Source organism: Macaca mulatta, chromosome 3, assembly GCF_049350105.2.
Source record: "Macaca mulatta isolate MMU2019108-1 chromosome 3, T2T-MMU8v2.0, whole genome shotgun sequence".
Taxonomy (NCBI): domain Eukaryota; kingdom Metazoa; phylum Chordata; class Mammalia; order Primates; family Cercopithecidae; genus Macaca; species Macaca mulatta.
The window spans coordinates 171,589,319-171,609,670 of NC_133408.1; the positions used below are offsets into that span (position 1 = coordinate 171,589,319).

Genomic DNA, 20,352 nt, shown 5'->3' on the forward strand with positions numbered 1-20,352 from the left:
TGGCTTGAGCTGTGAATGACTACGTGGAGCAGAGCTGTGCTTTCAACTTGGAAACCCATCTAGACTATCACATAAGAGGGAAATAGACTTCTTATTCTTTAAGCCGCTGAATGCCTAGTGTCTGTTTTTTCCTACAGCTCTGCCTACCCCAAGTGATACTCCCCATTTGACCACGGGCCTTGCCGGTGGCCCTGGACTCACAGTGGAAGGCTGTGTGTTCATGGAGCCGTGGTGCAGGATTGGGCAGAGAGTCCATATGCTCCTGGATGCATGTTTCACTCCTTTAGACCTCTGCTTACAAAACCCTGCCGCAGGGGCTGGGTCCTGGTTCTCAAAGGCATAAGAGAAATAAGGTTAGGGAATTCCTTCCCAGAAACCAGATCTCCAGGCTGTTAGTCTGACTCTGATGCTGTCTGCTGTGGGGCCCCCTGTGGGTTGCTATTCTGCCCTACTTGTTTTCCCATTTGAAAAGCTAAAATAGGCCAGGTGCGGTGGCTCACGCCTGTAATTCCAGCACTTTGGGAGGCCGAGGCGGGCGGATCACGAGGTTAGGAGATCGAGACCATCCTGGCTAACACGGTGAAACCCCGTCTCTACTAAATATACAAAAATTAGCCAGATGTGGTGGCGGGCGCCTGTAGTCCCAGCTGCTTGGAAGGCTGAGGCAGGAGAATGGCATGAACCCAGGAGGCAGAGCTTGCAGTGATCCGAGATCGCGCCACTGCCCTCCAGCCTGGGCCACAGAGCGAGACTCTGTCAAAAAAAAAAAAAAAAAAAAAAAAGAAGGAAAACTAAAATAATCAAGGTGCTGTGTGACCCTGTGGGATCAGAAGGGAGGATTTATTAAGGACAGTGTCTTAGGGATTTAAATTTTATTTAGAAGAGAGGAGGAGAGAGAATGAAACAATGTGGTGCAGAGAGAAAGAACCCTGGGGAGAAGCCAGGGGACATGGCAGGAACGCAGATCAGATCGAAGGGGCCTGTCAGTCAGAGATGTCAGCAGGTGCTGCTCCCTCCCCCAAGTCACATGGTTATCTCAGCTACAGTGTTTGGCCCCATCCCAAGGCTCGGGGTTACCTCTTGTCCTGTTACTTGTGGCCCACAAGCTGTACAGCCAGTGGCTAGGATGGACAGCTCACATGGCCCTGGATGTTCAGAGCATTTTTCTGAGGAGCCTGGGCTGAGGTTTTTCACAGTGTTGCCTGACCCTTGTCACATCCCTTTCCAAAGGGCCAACGACTTCGGTACTCCCTATGGGGGCACCCAAGGACCCCCCAACTGGAACTACCACCTTGTTTATAGGGAGGGCTATAAATGAATGCATTTTAGGCAGGTAAATGAATGCATATTTAGGGTTCATTTAAAGATGAAAATAACTTTTTTTCACATTATAAAAGAAATGCATGGCTATAGTAGAAAATGGGAAAATTCAAATACTTATAAGGAAAAAAATATAAGAGCTGCAATTCCATCCTCCAGAGATAACCACTGTCAGTACTTTTTATGTAACTTTTTCATTCTCCTCTCCTTCCTCCCTCTCCTTCCCTCTCCCTCTCCTTTCCCTGTCTCGTTCTCCCTCCCTTTCTCTTTCTCCTATCTGATAAATGTTATTATTCTATTTATCTAGCTATATTTAAACAATATGAAATTCTATTCTACATCTTTTCTACATCTGCTCAGTTAGCATACTTCCACATCAACAAATGGAGCATCATTTTAAGTAGCAGAAATGTGTTCTGTTATATGGCTGAAGGATGGGCAAGTTTTTCTGTTATTTTTCCTACACTCAAAGCATGGTCCCCCAAGCGGCAGCATCAACATAATCTGTGAGCTTAATAGAAATGCAGAATCTCAGGCCCCATCCCAATCCACTAAGAGGGAATGTGCATTTTAACAAGATTCCCAGGTGACTCGTGCACATGAAGGTTTGAGACTGGGCGTGGTGGCACATGCCTGTAATCCCAGCACTTTGGGAGGCTGAGGTGGGTGGATCACCTGAGGTCAGGAGTTCGGGACCAGCCTGGCCAATGTGGCAAAACCCCCTCTCTACTAAAAATACAAAAATTAACTGGGTGTGGTGCCGTGTGCCTGTAATCCCTGCTACTCAGGAGGCTGAGGTGGGAGAATCATGTGAACCCAGGAGGCAGAAGTTGCAGTGAGCTGAGATTGCACCACTGCACTCCAGCCTGGGCAACAGAGTGAGACTCCGTCTAAAAAAAAAAAATGCTTGAGAAGCGCCGGTTCAGCTGTGTGCCCAGGAAGTATGAACACAAATGTTGCTGAGTTCTGTATTAGCTCCTCTGGTTCTCAAAATAGCTTTCTGAGGCAAGTGTCATCACCTTCCCTGCTTTGGTTGAGATGTCGGAAACTGGGACAGAGAGCTTCAGCTACCTGCCCAAGGTCACAAAGCTGGGCAAGTGAAACAGGTGGCTTGAAACCAGAGTCCCTGCACTTCCCAAGAGCTCTGTGTGCTTCCGCATGGTCCCTGGTGTGATGGGAAGAGCCCTTGAGTAGAAATCAGCAGACCCAGGTCCTGAACTTGTCAATTATATGAATTTGGGTAATCCATGTAACATTTAGGGGCCTGAATGTCCTTTTCAATGTTACACGCACTAGTCTTATGTAAAATAATATGTCAGAAAAAACATTTCAAGCTTTCTTTTATTAGAGCTTCTAGAAGCTCTTCCTCTCTCACCTGTGATATAGATTTAAGGATAAATAATGACAATGGTGTCCCTAATTTTGAAGGACAGACATCCTGATCAGAGAAATAACATACACATGATTATAAGATGTAAGATAGCTAAAAAATATTAGCTAATGTAACAAGTCACTCTATGGTCAAAGCTTAAGTACCAGAAACAAAAAACTAGAAGGCAAATGTCCTGTAGGACCCTGGGTAAGTTCTTGCAATGGGCTGGATGTTTATATATCCCACCTCCAGAATGGATTTGTTGAAATCCTAACCCCCAAGGTGATGGTATTAGGAGGTGGAGCCTTTGGGAGGTGATTAGGCCTTTAGAGTGGAAACCTCATTAATGGGATTGTGCTCATATAAAAGAGGCCACAGAGAGCTCATTCACTCCTTCTGTCATGTAGGTCCCTACAAAAAGATGCCTTCTATGAACCAGAAAATGAGCCCTCACCAGATGCTGAATCTTCTTTGATCTTGGACTTCTCAGCCTCCAGAACTGTGAGCAATAGATTTCTGTTGTTAATAATCCTCCCAGTTTACAGTATTTTGTTATCGCAGCCAGAACAGACTAAGACATCCCTTTATTTTCAGATGTCCCATCTGTGGAATAAAAAGCATTATCTCCACCTCTCTATCCCTTGGGAGAAGGGAGATTTGGGTCTTTCACAACAGTTGTGCTTACAACGAAAGCTAAGAGCTGTGCTTGGGGCTGGTCATTGGACAAGGATTAGGGCCAACCTCCCAGGGGGCCTGGGAGCACTTCTTGACTGCTGTCCTACAAGGGGGGGAGGCCAGAAAATCAGACCCCTGGAAGTTCCTCTTCATTCAACAATAATTGGCCAACTGGCAAACACTGCCCTAGGCAGGCCAACTAGGCTGACCCCTACAGGGAGGGAGAGGTGCCCTGGTTAGCATCCTCATTAGTGGGGGAGTCCAGTCAGCTCAGGAGTGCTAGTCTGGGCCTTTGCCCAGAGGAAGTTGGTATCTGCTCCCACTCTATTAATTGAACATTATTATATCTCCTTTGTACTTCTCACTGTGCAAACCCCTGTCTCCAGGACCAAGAAGTCTCCCCTAAACTATCCTCTCTCTCCCTCCATGTCATCCCCATACCCACAATCACTGCATCTTGAGGATCCTACCACTTGCATAAATGGCTCCTCTCCTCCCCAGGGCTGGACTAGGATGAGGTAAATGAGGTGCCCAGGGTGTAAAATTTATGGAGACACTCCAGGATACAAAAATCAATATGCAAAAATCACAAGCATTCCTATACACCAATAACAGGCAAACAGAGAGCCAAATCATGAGTGAACTTCCATTCACAATTGCTACAAAGAGAATAAAATACCTAGGAATCCAACCTATAAGGGATGTGAAGGACCTCTTCAAGGAGAACTACAAACCACTGCTCAATGAAATAAAAGAGGAAACAGACAAATGGAAAAACATTCCATGCTCATGGATAGGAAGAATCAATATCATGAAAATGGCCATACTGCCCAAGGTAATTTAAAGGTTCAATGCCATTCCCATCAAGCTACCAATGACTTTCTTCACAGAATTGGAATAAACTACTTTAAAGTTCATATGGAATCAAAAAAGAGCCCACATTGCCAAGACAATCCTAAACAAAAAGAACAAAGCCGGAGGATCACGCTACCTGACTTCAAACTGTACTACAAGGCTACAGTAACCAAAACAACATGGTACTGGTACCAAAACAAATATATAGACCAATGGAATAGAACAGAGGCCTCAGAGATAACACCACACATCTACAACCATCTGATCTTTGACACACCTGACAAAAACAAGAAATGGGGGAAGGATTCCCTATTTAATAAATGGTGCTGGGAAAACTGGCTAGCCATATGTAGAAAGCTGAAACTGGATCCCTTCCTTACACCTTATACAAAAATTAATTCAAGATGGATTAAAGATTTAAATGTTAGACCTAAAACCATAAAAACCCTAGGAGAAGACCTAGGCAATACCATTGAGGACATAGGCATGGGCAAGGACTTCATGACTAAAACACCAAAAGCAATGGCAGCAAAAGACTAAATAGACAAATGGGATATAATTAAGGAGCTTCTGTATGGCAAAAGAATCTACCATCAGAGTGAACAGGCAACCTACAGAATGGGAGAAAATTTTTGCAATCTACTCATCTGACAAAGGGCTAATATCCAGAAACTACAAATAACTTAAACAAATGTACAAGAAAAAAAAACAAACAACGCCCTCAAAAAGCGGACAAAGGATATGAACAGACACTTCGCAAAAGAAGACATTTATGCAACCAACAGGCACATGAAAAAATGCTCATCATCACTGGTCATCAGAGAAATGCAAATCGAAACCACAATGAGATACCATCTCATGCCAGTTAGGCATTGAAAGTCAGGAAACAACAGATGCTGGAGAGGATGTGGAGAAATAAGAATAGTTTTACACTGTTGGTGGGAGTGCAAATTAGTTCAACCATTGTGGAAGACAGTGTGGCGATTCCTCAAGGATCTAGAACTAGAAATACCATTTGACCCATTACTGGGTATATACCCAAAGGATTAGAAATCATGCTACTACAAAGACACATGCACACGTATGTTTATTGTGGCACTATTCACAATAGCAAAGACTTGGAACCAACCCAAATGTCCACCAATGATAGACTGGATTAAGAAAATGTGGTGCATACACCATGGAATACCATGCAGCCATAAAAAAGGATGAGTTCATGTCCTTTGCAGGGACAAGGATGAGGCTGGAAACCATAATTCTGAGCAAACTATCAGAAGGACAGAACACCAAACACCACATGTTCTGACTCATAGGTAGGAATTGAACAATGAGAACACATGGACACAGGGCAGGGAACATCACACACCAGGGCCTGTCGGGGGTTGAGGGGTTGGGGGAGGGATAGCATTAGGAGAAATACCTAATGTAAATGATGAGTTTATGGGTGCAGCAAACCAACATGGCACATATATACCTATGTAACAAACCTGCACATTGTGCACATGTACCCTAGAACTTAAAGTATAATAAAAAAATAAAAATTAAATACAAAAAAAAGAAATTTATGGAGACACTCACACCCAGGGGCTGTGTAACTCCTGGCCTGCCTCATCCTTGTACCTCATCCTTGCAAGCCTCACTGTCACCACCTCCTAACTATGCTCCCTGTCTCCTGTCTTGCCTCCAACCAATACATTTTTCATATGGCAACTGGAATTTTCTAGAGCAAATCACATCTGATCACATTACTCTCTTACATCATGGGCTGTCCTTTGCTCAGGCACTGGCATGTAGATAAAATCTCTGTGGTCTGGCCCCTACCTAAGATTTTACTATTCCTGCTATTTATAACCTCCATTTCCACTGGATACTGGATATTCCCAGAACAAGCCTGGCCCTGGAATCCTTCTGAGATTTTTCTCATTTTGAACCTTTAGAAAATGCTACTGCCCCTTAGCCTCCTTTCTCTCCCACCTAACTGGCAAACTCTTCCCACTTTCATACCCAGCTGTAGTGTCACCCCTCGTGCCTCTTCCTGGAGTCTCCTTTCTGGACATTGTGCCTCTGTTTCCCGGTGGTATCGTGTGCAGCTTTCTCAGCATTTTATGAGACTAGCTACTCATGTTCCCTTCTCTCCCATCAGACATCTGAATCCTGCAGAATAGTTCCTTCTTCATCTTTACATCCCAGGGCCTCATGGAGTGACTTGTAGGGAGACAGATTTCAATACTGGCTTCCTATCTAAATGGAAACTGGCTCTGGGGGAGATTCTGAAATGTGGGGAGGGGGCAGGCAAAGAGATAAAAACAAGTGTTTTTCAGACTCTGGAAGAAGTAGAGTTTAGGAAAAACAGCTTTGCTCTTTTGTCATCCCTTGTTGAGGGCCTAACCTGAAGTCTTGATCCCAGTTACTGCAAGAGGAATTTGGGTTGGTCTTTTACAACTCTCCCTCGAGGTTAAACGCTCTTCCTTCAGATCCTTTTGCATTTTCACTTTTTATTTTGAAAGAATTTCAAACTTAAAGATTTTTAAAAGAAAAGTACAAAGAATGCCCTTATGCTACCTGTCCAGATTCGCTCATTGTTAGTATTTCGCCTCATTTGCTGTATTATTCTCTCTCTAAAGATATCATTGGTTTTCTGAACCCCTTGAGAGTAACTTCCCTACATAAAGTCCCTTTACCCTTTAATAATTTAGTACATATTTCCTAAGAGCAAGGACATTCTCTTCCAAAACCTCATTACAAGTATTGAAATCAAGGCATTTCACACTTATGTGATTATTGTCAGCTAATCTACAATCCACAGTCCAGCTTCACCAGTGGTCCCAATAATGTCCATTATAGCAATTTTGGGGGTTGTTCGAAATCCAATCCAGGATCACACGTTGCTGTTGTAATGGTGTTTCTTTATTTTCCTTTAATTTAAAATAGTTCCTCAGCCTTTTCTTGTTTTTCATGACCTTGACATTTTTGAAGAGTACAGGCCAGTTAATTTGCATAATGTCCCTGGGTTTGGACTTGTCTGAGGTTTCCGCTGGGTTAGGAATGCCGCGCCATGGGGAAGCCTCATATTAGGAAGCAAAGATGGGGGTCTGTCTCATCGTTGAAGACATCAGCTTCAGTCCCTTGGTTAAATTGGCATCTGCCAGATTACTCTGCTGTTATGGTTTTCTTTTCTTTTGTAATTGACAAGTAACCTGTCGGGGAGATACATTGAAACCATGTAAGTGTCTTGCTATTCAACAACTTCCACCCTTAGATATTTTCCCTCAGGTGTTCCTTCACTCTGTCACCACCCTCTCTCCTCAGTACTTTTCCTTACTGGAGACTCTGGCAAAACTCTCTCCTCTGAATGGTATTGGTGTGTACACAGGGCTTGAACACTCTAGGACTTGATTTCGGATTCTCTGGGGTGGGCAGTGGTCCTGGTTGTCTCCAGTCTACACAGTTCTTGAACTTCTTGGCATACAGCCCCTCTTGGGTTAACAGACCCCATAGCTGACTCTTCAGCATCACGGTTTATTGTTTGGCTGCCACTTTCTTCCCAGCCCCTTCATTTCCACCCTCTCAGGGGATTCCTACTCACGCCATGTCTTTTCTTTGCCTGAGTCAGGTTGAAGGCTTGTATCTCCCTGTGGGTTCTCCCTTAGTCACTTGGGACTCCAGGAATCTGGCTCACCTTCCTGACCGTAGTTCTGGCTTTCCCACACCCTGATGCTAATACAAGTTAACCTTTAGAGTCTCCTGCCTGGTTTTAGTCTGTGGAACCTATTTTTTGTTCATTTGTTTGTCCGTCCATCCATCCATCCATCCATCCATCCATCCATCCATCCATCCACCCCTCCAACTCCCTGTGCATCCACTCATCCATTCATCCATCCATCGATCCACCTCCCCAACCCCTCATGCATCCACTCATCCACCCACCCATCCATCCATTTATCCATCCATCCATCATCCATCCATCCATCCATCCATCCATCCATCCATCCATCCATCCATCGATCCACCTCCCCAACCCCTCATGCATCCACTCATCCACCCACCCATCCATCCATTTATCCATCCATCCATCATCCATCCATCCATCCATCCATCCATCCATCCATCCATCCATCTAGTTCCTTTATATCCGAGGCACGTGCAGAGCAACAGGGGGATAGAAATGACTTAGATGCCATAGTCATAGGCATTGTGGAGCTTGGAGCTCACAGTCTAAAACAGAGACAGACTTTGGAACAAAAAAGCAAATCACAATCTACACTGGAGGTTTGTGGAGCAGAGAGAAGGGAGCATCCAATTCCACTTGCATCCCAAAGACCCTTCATGGCGGAGAGGGTGCTAGAGCTACTTGTTGAAGATTGAATGGGAGTTTGTTAGGAAAAGAGCCTCTGAAGAGAGGGGATGGCATGTACCAAGACCAGGCTTGAGAAGGCAGAGTCCACTGCAGTGTGAGTCCATGCAGGCAGACCTGTTTGAGGTGAGACTGGATAGAGACCCTGGGGACAGCTCCTTAGAGTCCTTTCCTGTCACACAGAGTAGTGCTGACATTATCCTTTAGGCTAAATGAAACCCAGATTTAGCAGAGGAGTGATAGGCACCATATAGCTTAAGTTTTAGCCTCGTGCTTCTGGCCAGTGATGAAGGATAGACTGAGTGGGGAGATATGGGAATCAGACACAGGCGGGGCCCCAGGTGAGAAGCAGCAAGGACCCCCATGGTGACAGTGAAGGCCAGGATGAGGGGAACTTGGAGACATTTCTAGCTTAGAATCAACAGGGCTTGGTGACTAATTTGATGTGGGACAAGGGAAAAGGGTGTCTGTGGTGATCCCTGCCAGATTTCTCTCTAAAGTGAGTGGATAGAGGTTATCTTCTAGAGATGGGGAGTACAAACAAGGAACAGGTTTCGGGTAGAGAAGTGATGAGTCCAGTCATGCTGCCTGGCTCCCTCAGCAATCATGGTGCATCCTTGCAGCTCCGTTTGCCTGGATTGTGTGCCTCACATTTATTGTCTGCCAAATACCCCGGCTTCTTCCTGAAACAATCTCCTAAAATCATAAAGGTGATGACCTGGGCTCTGTGAAAATGAGAAGCTGATCACTGTTTGCTCTGAAGATTACAGAACTGCCTAGACACGAATATGCTGGTTCCTCTCTCTACCTTGACGTGGTGTGACAGAAGGAAAGTTGGACTCAGACCCCAACCCAGGCACTTAGAAAAAAGCAGAAGAAATTTATTACCATGAGGTTTCAACCTGGAAGACGGCCCCATAGCAAGGCTCCCTGAAACAGAGTGAGCACAGTTTCAATTCATATACACCCCGAAGTATGTATACATGTTCAGTTATTACCTCCATCTTTCCTACAACATCAAATTTCTTCAAGACTTTACTGGAAAGTGAGGGGGTTCCAGGCTTTCAGTTCTCCAGGCCTGCAGAGAGTGTTCCCCCAGCCCTGTGGCCCCCTTCCTGTCTGTTGTGCTGACACAGGTGCCTAGGCATTGCTTTCTCTACACGTTTCAGGGTTTGTATAGCTCACTGACGCGTGGAACTTTTAGCAGGAAAGGACACATAGCGAAGACAAACTTCTGATTTCCCCCAAGAAGTGCCATCTTCCCTCAGTGCTTTCCTCTCAAGGAGGGGCTGGTGGGGAAGGGAGATCACATTATCCCCTATTGTTGGTATCCATGGATACCGCCTATGTGAGGCCTTATCCTTCCCTGCTCTGTCCAGTGCCTTAGCCACTGGCCACATGCAGCTCTCTGAGTTTAAATTTTAATTAACTAAAATTCAATAAAGTTAAAAATTCAGTTTCTCAGTGGCACTAGCCACATTGCAAGTGCTCCATGACCACATGTGACTGGTGGCTATGTATTGGACAGCATAGACAGGGAACATTTCCATCATCACAGAGAGTTCTATTGGGCAGCACTGTTTTATTGCAACACCCCAGATATTGCTTGAAAGCTATAGGACCCAGGATCCTTCCACTCTCAAGTTGTGCTTCTTAGAGGCTAGAAATCCACCAGGGACCTTAGGTTGGGAAGAGGGCAGGAAGGCCACAACCCCTAGGGGCTCACTGGTGCTATATAGGGACTGGGCGAGGAGCGAAGGGCACTCAGTCTCATGGAACTAAAATAGGAAAAGTGACCCCCTGAGGTAGCTCCCTTCAGGGTGGGTTCCAGCAGCTTTCTTCAGGGCAGAAAGTGCCACCAGAGTTTGGGAATGCACAGGTGGCCTAGCCAGACCTCTGGCTCGGTATTGAGGCTGGTCTCCTAGCTTGGGGGCACCTGCTTGTCAAGCCCTTCCCCACTGCTCTGTGGTCTCTGAAAAGCTGCCATTGAGAGATGCACAGCAGTCACTGACTCACTACAGTCAAATCATTGCCAGGCTTTGGTTTCTCTACCTTTAAAATGCATTCCACAAGCTGAATTGAGTCTAGATATAGCATGAATACCACTTTGGGGACAGGCCGCTGAGGTGAATTGGGTGGCAATTTTGTATGGGAGAGTCTCCATGAAGGGACCTGTCTGTGGCCTGCCTGGATGGAGGGTGGAACGGTCCACTCCTGCTGCCTGCACTTTCTCTCTGTCTTTCCTTCTCTTATGAAGGTTTAACAGCAGACAGAGGAGCCTGTGTCTCCCCTCACTGTCCTTTGGTCTCCTTGGCAACAGTCATGCCCCTTCAGTGAGCCCCTCTCCCAGGTCTTTTGTGGCTAGACTTTCTTGGCAGAAAGCCATGAGTGAGACGCGGAAATGCAGAAGAAATACAACCCACAGCCAAAGGCTTCCTTGTTTTTCTGCAGCTAGAGGGATGCTGAAGAAGGCTGCTATATTTGTGAACTTCTCCTTCCTTCTGGGCAGCCCACAGTGTTTTGGGCACTCCATTACATTAGTCAAGGTGATTTTGTTGGTGGTGGTGTTCTTCCTTTTTCTGGGAGAAGAGAAGAAATAGTTTTTTTTTTGTTTGTTTGTTGTTGTTGTTTTTTAAACACAGTCTTGCTTTGTCGTCCAGGCTGGAGTGCAGTGGTGTGATCTTGGCTCACTGCAACTTCTGCCTCCCCGGTTCAAGCGATTCTCATGCCTCAGCCTCCTGAGTAGCTGGGATTACAGGCACCGGCCACCATACCCAGCTAATTTTTGCATTTTTTTTTTTTTAGTAGAGATGGAGTTTCGCCATGTTGGCCAGGCTGGTCCCAAACTCCTGACCTCAAGTGATCTACCCGCCTTGGCCTCCCAAAGTGCTGGGATTACAGGCATGAGCCATGGTGCCCGGCAAGAAATGGGTCTTATTCATTGCCAGGCCCATGCTTGCAGGCCTCCTTATGCCTTCTCTTTCCCCTTCACCAACTCAGAACCTTTTAATTGGGCAAACAAAAATGTACACTGGACAGTAGAGTCAGCCAAAATCTACATTAGGGCAGAGAATAGGTCAACGGTCATGGCAACTGAGAAAGGCAGAACATTCATGGCAGGGTAAGGCAAGAGTGAGGCCTTCAAGCAGGAGAAGTTGGCAGCTACTGACAGTGAAAAATGCTTTTCTTTAGAACAAAACACATATGGTTCTACTGGACTACCTGATACAGAAGATAATGTGCTATGGATGGATAGTGTGAATGACAAATAATGTAAACATATTGTATTTGAAATAAACAAAAATGCTTACACAGCTCAATGGGTTACTTGGAAACAAACTCTGACTTGACTGTATTACTGAGCAAAAATGAAGTTGAAACAAAAATACCCTTCTTTTTTGACATGCATTTGGAGATCGGTAGGAAGGCACTACTTGTTTTTCTTTTTTAAAAAACTGACCTTCCCTTAGGACTTGGTCATAGAAGTGTGAACAATGTAAATGAATTCACCATTGTGAGTTGTTGTATCGTATCTATGTTACCTGTGTATTCTGAGATCATACATGTACCTGCCAAAATACCTGGGAAGGGTTGCCGTATCACAGTTACATTTGAGTTCTTGGCAGGCAGGACTAAGGAAGAGTAATTTAGAATGTTTTACATCCTATTTGAAAGAAATCGCTAGTATTCCCTTAAATAACAGGTTACAATAGGAAGATACTACCTGGAAGCCACCCTTTTCACTTTGGTTCATTTTTATTTTTTATTTGTGATGTGCATAGTTGTTTGATTATTTTGCTTACAGTACAATCCTGCCACAAAGTATTAAAGCAGAAGATACTCGTTTTTCCTTCAACATCTGGATTTTTCAAGGTTTATACCTCTACATCCACAGTATGTCATCAGTTATTGAGCTTTAAAAAAATAAGTGAATAAAACTCTTCTAAGAGTGCAGATGTCTATAACTACAATGGTACTAGATGAGAAGGAGACAATGACAGAGGGGAAGAAAGCAGACATGTCCATTTGCAGGGAAGGTGGTTCAAGTCTTTGGATTTAAAAACAAGTTCCCCAGAGAAGCTGGCTATAATGGAATTTCCAGAAAACTTCCTTTGCCCTCCAAAAAGGACCTGAAAAGCCCCAATCCAAACTTTGGAAATCAACAGTTATGAGATGCTATAAATGAAGATGAAAGTAGAAGAAGGATGAATATGTCTTCCATTTAGCTATAGCTTGTAGGAATACCTCTTCAGCTGTTGGTGGAGCGGTAAAAACCACTGAAGTCCCAGAAGTTCTTGGAAGAATAGCAGTAGAAAAGTAGTGAACATCACACCTTGTCTAAATCAGTAACAGGGCTTCACGGCTAGGAAAATTTTCTAAACAGTAAGTGACTCCAGATTAGATGTCTCTTTCCAACATTAAATGTGGCAGAATTAACAACAACAACAGATTCACACATGGATATAGTGATAACAGAAAATTACAAGGCAGAGAACAGAAAAGAATCAAGACAATGCTAGAGGTTCAACAGTATTCCATGAGGCTGGCTAGAAAATCCATTAACTTTGAAAGCCCTAGCAAAATATCACTCTTGTTTATAAATCACTTATTTGTCATACGACCACACGTTGAATCTTTGTCTTTCCACATACAGAAGAATCCTACATTCAGCCTTTAAGTCTTCTGCATTTCTTTGCCATTCTTGTAGCTGAGTAGCTTGTTCTCATCAATTTTGGTGCAGGTAATGAGTAGCTGCCGGTGCAAGGCCTTTAATGTGGCATCTGACATCATTTGATAGTTTTTACTAATTGCTGTTTGATACTCCTTTCCTGCATTCTCTGATTTTAATAAACTCCTTTACAGTTTGTACTTCATTCGAGACAGTTAGTGAATCCTGTACAACTTTATGACTGACCAATGGTGCATTACCCTCTTCATAATAGTGAACCTGAATTTTAAGCACTTCAACTACCTGGGCTATAGGTTGTTTGATTGTGGACTTCTGCTCTTATCTCCAATGATCATTCCAGAAGTTTTTAGGCTGAAACTGGTGGCTTTCAGTACATGCAATAACAGTCTGTTTTAGCACAAACAGTATAGAAGCCTTGGCCATTGGAATAATGATCTTTCACATAGGGTTTTTTGTTTGTTTGTTTGTTTTTTGTTTTTTGTTTTTTTTTTAAACAGGGTCTCACTCCTGTAGCCCAGGCTGGAGTGCAGTGGCTCACTGCAGCATCAACCTTCTGGGTAGCTGGGACCATAGGCGTGCATCACCACACCTGGCTAATTTTTGTATTTTTTAAAGTAGAGGTGAGGTTTTGCCGTGTTGTCTAGGCTGGTCTGGAACTCCTGGGCTCAAGCAACCCACCCACCTCAGCCTCCCAAAGTGCTGGGATTATAGGCGTGAGCCACTGTGCCTGGGCTGCTGCATACACTGTTAAAGCACTGTCACAGAATTGTCTCCGGGACTTCAGACCTCCATCTACTTCCTCTTCGTGGGGGCCACTTGCTTCTTTCTGATCTTCGTATCCTTCTATCTTCACAGGCGTGAATGGATCCATGTTACAGTGGGAAAATGCATGTGCTGCTCCTTCCGCGAAGATAGTCATTATTTCCAAGTAAAGTTGAGACATAAGAAAAGTTTGTCTTTAGTGCACCAAGGTTCTTCTGTATAAATCTGTTCAACTCTTTAACAATAAGCTCATCCCAGGAAATTGTCCCCTGCCCCATTTTCTATATCCTATTTGTGCTCAAGAAAAGGGGCTACTCCTACATAGGGATGATTGGATTTTAGTGACTTTTATAGACATATAGCCAAAAGAATGAATGTCTCATAATGGAATTCCAGATTTTATTAGCCCTAGATGGTATAATTTTAGATTACACAGATATTCCTAAAATTTCACTGTGTGGAGAGCAGCCCAAGCTGGCTGAATTTGAGGACTGGGTGCTGGGTGAGGAGAAGGTATGCATAGCTGCTGAATTCATCGCTCATGCACTCCCCAGGGGAAAAGATCAGGTCTTAATTACAGAACTCAGTAACCTGGGTAATAGCAGATTTTTAGACCCAAGAAACAACATTTTCTTTAAATTTGATCACTTACAGAAAGAAGCAAGTGCCCCCCAGCCAGAGGAAGTAGATGGAGATCTACTTGGAATTTTACTTCTACACCAAGTCAGTGCTCTAGACTGAATTTCTTTAGTTTGTGATGTGACTAAAGTCAATACTTTTACTTCTTAATGTCTTAATTTCCCACATTCCCAATTATCAAAGTCATAGTCCGGCATAAAATCAGAACTGGCCCTCAGAAACATTGGAATGCCTATATTCTTTTTCTGTTAGACCACTCACATTCCTTACAGGAAGTCTAGTTAGCCTGTTCCAAGGGCAGACCCTGCACACCCTGTTCCCAACATTTAATTAGACAAAATCCACAAAGCACACCTATTACAGGCAAACCTCTTATCATTTAGAAAGCTTTCAGCTACAAAGAACAGAAAACCGAAATAAATGTATATTAAGTGATAAAAATATTAAAGTTACATGGCCAGAATCCTGGAAGTAGGTAGGGTGGGACCAGGTTGGTTAATGTCTATCTAATCACCTCATCAAGAACACCATCGTTGTTCACCGTCAGCTTCAACCTGTTGGTGTTATCTCTCCCGGTCACAAGGTGGCTGCCACAGTTCTAGGTGTCCCATGGGGACATGACACTAATCCAACTGAAGAGAAGGAACCATTTCCTCCCCTGAGTTTCTTTCTATCGATTGGAAATCTTTTCTGTAGAAACCATCCATCATTTCTCTTATGTATCATTGATCAAGACGAGGTCTCATGACCCTTCTTAAACCAATGGTAGGAAAGAGAATGGGATCACCATAGACCAATCAATATCCATGTCTCACCCTCCTGGGAAGTGGCTAGAGATAAAGTCACCCATCTTCAGCAGAAGGACTCAAAGGAAAGTGTCAATATGGAAACAAAATTGGTTTCTACTGGCCAAGAAGAGGGCAATAGATTCGTGTGGGCAACAAACAGTACTTGCTACATCAGGCACAGTCATAAAGGTAGGGAGCAAAACAGACTTCAGATCTGTTAGAATCTCCTCTCAGGCTAAGAAAACTACATTATTTATAGCAACTGAAAAACACAGAGTGTCCTGGAAACACTTGAGTCCCCAGTGGGTACAGCATAGAGGCAGCTGAGTGGAGCGGCCTAGGGCAGTGATCAGGGAAGGACTTCTGGTAGAAATCTACTTCAAGCTGGACTCTGGCGATCAAGTGAGCCAGACATGCATTGGTAGGAAGAAGGAGCAGCTATTCCTAGTGGAATAGCAATAGGCTCCAAGGTTAGAATGTGAGAGTTAGTCCTCCCATGCCTGTGGACATGGGGATGGCATTTGGGTCTCATTTGAGATGGGACCATGAGATCCATGATGGCAGAGACTGAGTCTCTGTCATTTACACTTGGATCCCTGATGCCCAGGACAGCCTGGAGTAATACGGTAACGTTTGTTGTGGGAATAGATTAATGATTACCTTGAAAGATGCAAAAGTGGGAAGGAAGCAGCAGGTGTAGGGCATTCCCATGCTCCTTTTAGTGGGACCGTTAGAATCCCTAGGACCAGGGAAACACCTCTTCAACTCATCCAGGTTTCTCCACAAAGGAAGTGACTTCAACAATTAAAAGTCCCATCCAGACAGAGATCTTTGTGCTTTTTTTTTGGTTCCAGCTAAATTGCAAGCTGAGCTCAGAAAGTTTGGTGTCAGATTGTGTCCTGGGGAAATGAATTTTCCCTTTTCCGTGAGTCATGGCCATCAAGGGTGGTGGGTGGCTTATATAAATGAATACTAGAGGAGGCAGAAATGCGATAGCTGTTGGACTCTTGGGAGACTTCACCACATGATGTCTACTTTGCCGTTGGAGCTAGGCACTATCCCAGCCAGACCTGACTCAGAGTGAGAAGCATAGATAATTTGCAAGGCCAATGCTAAATGAAAACGTGGGGCCCCTTATTAAAAAGTATTGAGCAATTCTATACAGTGACAGCCGAGCATTAAACCAAGCAGGGCCTTTCTAACCACAGGGCACCAGCTAGCATGGGACAGCTGCATGGGGGTGCAGGTGGCCCACCTGTGAATCCAGCCCTGGAGAAAAGCATGCACAACAAATTGAATCAAAGGAGAGGTCCTGGGGCTATTTTGATATAGAGCTTTGTTTCTTTTCAGATCCCTCAATTTATAAGTGTATAACAACAGTATTGTGCTGGTGAAAGTTACCATTTTATGGATCACTGGGGCTGGCTCCTTTCAGAGGAATGAGGGAAATAACAGGGTGCTTAAATGCAATTAGTTGAAGCAACAAAAAGAACAAAGAGAACAACAAGAAAGCTATTATGCAAATGTGTGGCCATTCGCTGCCATTCTGCCTTGGGGAGTTTTGTGGTAGATTCAGGAGTTTCTGCCTGTCTGAATTATTAGTCCTCCTTATATTTAACATCAAACCTCAGTACAATTATTTATGGGTTGTTTTTTTTCCCCCTCAGCACATTAGTAATTGGCCTCTCTCATTTGTTCTTAATGTGGGCTTAACTGCTGCCGTGACTGAAAACAATAGCAACGAAGGCAAAGCAAGCACAGACCTTGCAGTAGGCCGGCCAGACGGAAGGCCCCCAAGATTCGAGCTTCACTCGTTCTGCTCTGCGGGGGTCTCGGAAAAGAGGAGGCAGAGAGGTGCCTTCCCCAGGGGTCCTGGGCTACTGTTTGTGGGATTGTGAACCACGATGTTTTCTAGTCCTTTCAGAAATGGACTGGTCAGACGTAAGGGAACTGGGTATCCCCAGTCCTAAAAAAAAAAAAAAAAGAAAGAAAGAAAAAGAAAATCCTACTAAAGACCCAACCAGCGTATTTCAGATCACATTTGTGCCTACATTAAGTACACTAAATTATATTCAAAATGTTACTGGAAAGCAGTCCCAATCCAGGTCCCAAGAGATGATTCTTGGATCTCATGCAAGAAAGATTTTGGGGTGAGTCCACAGAATAAAGTGAAAACGAGTTTATTTGAGAAGTAAAGAAACAAAGGAATGGCTACTCCATAGGCAGGGCATGGCCTTCCCAAAAGCAAGAGAGCAAGAGGAAGAGTGCTCCCATCTTAGGTCCAATGCTTGTTTTTTATTTTAATTTTAATTTAATTTAATTTTATTTTGAGATGTAGTCTTGCCCTGGGCTGGGATGCGCAGGGAGGCCATGGAAAGCAGCCTGGACTGCAGAGTGTGGAGTCATAAGCTGAGGACTTGGCTCACAAACAAGCCCCTATGTGAGACCCTGCTGGTGGGGGTTGGGGGTGGGTTCTGTTATCCCCTTCTCTGCCCCCTGCCTTCTCTGCAGGAATGCTGGCTGATGGCCCCTGCCTCATCTCCAGGCCTCCATGTCTTCAAGATGCTCTTTACCCGGTTGCCACAGCCTCCCCAGGAACTCACGGGAGCAAGCTCTACATGGCTGACAGCCCCATTTAGAAGAGGGTGCTGTGGAATGAATGGTCCCCCCTGCAGCTCAGCCTCATCTCTTTAATGGATCCTAATTACCCCTGACCTGCTTATAGCTTCTCTCCAGGGCCCACCTGTCAGGATGATGGATGAGGTGACTGGGAGGTGGGCCCAGCTGGGACTGGAGGAATCCCCCCACTCTCTAGTAGGGCGGGGACGCAGGAACTTTTAGGCCGTCCCAAAGATTCTGAGGAAGAGAAAGCAACATTGCAGGATGAGCTCTTCTCCCCTTTTGTCCCCAAAACTTGAGCCAGGTGAGTTTTCGCTTAGGAGGAAGGTGATGGGAAAACTGACTGAGGAGAACTGGCTATTCTGGTGTGTAGCCTGAGGGGTACATGAAAAGGGGAGGAGAGGCAGCCCTGCCCAGGACTCGAAGGTAGGACCCAGTATTTTAGGACTTCAGCACTAGGCCAATCAGAAGGCTACATCTGCTTGGAGAAGGCCAGCAGTCACGAGGCACATGGTCTTCAGCTGACCCATGTCTTCATGGACACACTCCCAGCGAGGACTCAATAAATGAACTGCAAATCATCTGGGGTCCCAGACACAGACCTTTGACCTTATGATCACCAGTATCAGATGCTGGCTTTACCATGATTCTCTGTTTCTGCAGATTAATCAGATAAGGGAGAAGGAATACCAGGGTTCTGCTTTTAAGTCACATATACTTGGAACAAAGGAGTGAAACCTTTCCCTCCTCTGCTACACATATAGAGCTAGCTATGTGCTCTAGGAATTAACAATCACAGTCTAACTTGTGAGTTATTATTTTGTGCACTTGTTCTGTGCCATGTATGCTGTAAGCTCCTTGTGCACGACAGTTATCTTACTCATCTTTTCCATCTGTGTCCTCTCGGTGGTGTCCATTGTAGGGGCACTGTGCAGTTATACAACAGGGCAGGTGGAGCAAACCCAGGACCAGACTGGAACCTCTCTTTACATCTGGGATGCTAGCCCCAGGTTTCCATGGAGGGAGTAAAACTTCTCCTCCCCAGAGATGGTAGTTTGAGAAGAACGTGGCCACCTTCTTTCTCCGTATGCCTCTGGAGCCTCCTGCCTTGCTGCTGAGCACAAGAAGAGGCTTTGTGCCTTCTGGACTTTGTCTTTCAGGGTGGGCTTCTCTTCTGGTGTGTGGTGAATGTGGGAGGCATTTGTTTGCCTGGGTGTGGTGGTAGCTCATTTCCAGGCTGCCCTCCTGGATCCTCACTTCCCAGAACACATGTCATCTTGTGGCATCCTGCCATATTGAATAGGGTTGATCTATGAAGCCAGTAGGATAGCACAGAATTGGTGTTGTGTGGCTTCTGAATCTACTCATAGAAGACATGACAGCAGCTACCCAATATTCCCGGAACGTTCATTCTGGGGGAAGCCAGCCACCATTTCATAAGGATACTTGTTATGGGGTAAACTGTATCTCCCCAAATTCATATGTTGAAATCCTAATCCCGAGTTTTTCAGAATGTGACTATATTTGGAGATAGGAACTTTAGAGAGGTGATTAAGATAAAATGAGGTCTTTAAGCATTTGCCCTAGTCCAAGATGACTGGTATTTGTATAAGAAGAGAAGATTAGGATACAGACATGCATAGAGGGAAGACTGTGAGAAGACACAGGGAATAGGTGGTCCTCCTCAAGCCAAGGAGGGAGGCCTCAGAAGAAACAACCCTGATGATACCTTGAGCTTAGACTTCTAGCTTCCAGTACTGTGAGAAAATAAATTTCCATTGTTTAAGCCACCTGGTCTGTGGTGCTTTGTTATGGCAGCTCTAGCAAACTCATACACCACTCCAGTAGCCCTGTGCAGAGGCCCACGTGGAGAGGAACAAAATTGCCAGCACTAACTCATCAGCCATATGAGTGAACCACCTTGAGAGCATATCCTCCAGCCCTGGTCAAACCTTCAGATGACTCCAGCCCTACAGCCCTCATGTGCTCCAGTTGAGGCCCCAGACATCACAGAGCAGAGGCAAGACATCCTCCCCTGCCCATCTGAATTCCTGACTCACCTAAACCATGAGATGATACATGATTACTGTTGTGTGATGTCATTAGGCTTGGGGTGGTTTGTTATAACCAATGTGCCAGGTCTACTGTGACCAAGTGAGACATTTAACTCAGGTGGAGGGGGTAATGCCATTTTGAAAAGCTTATATGGCCACAGGTCTAAGCTGTGCCATCAGCAAAGCAGTGTTTCCAGATGGTGTGGTCAAGCCTTCCTTGAGGA

At 44.8% G+C, this 20,352-nt stretch overlaps 1 long non-coding RNA gene and 1 pseudogene across 1 annotated transcript in view; one reads left to right on the forward strand and one right to left on the reverse strand.

Moving 5' to 3' along the window:
- The window catches only part of LOC144339945 (uncharacterized), a 246,687-nt gene extending 226,831 nt beyond the window's left edge, over positions 1-19,856 (forward strand). Inside the window, exons 6-7 of the long non-coding RNA XR_013415573.1 lie at positions 3,100-3,193; positions 17,967-19,856. This is a non-coding gene — a long non-coding RNA (uncharacterized LOC144339945). The remainder of the gene's footprint in view (positions 1-3,099; positions 3,194-17,966) is intronic.
- On the reverse strand, positions 13,251-14,185 carry LOC100430700 (F-actin-capping protein subunit alpha-1 pseudogene; annotated as a pseudogene).
- Positions 19,857-20,352: the final 496 nt, after the last annotated feature.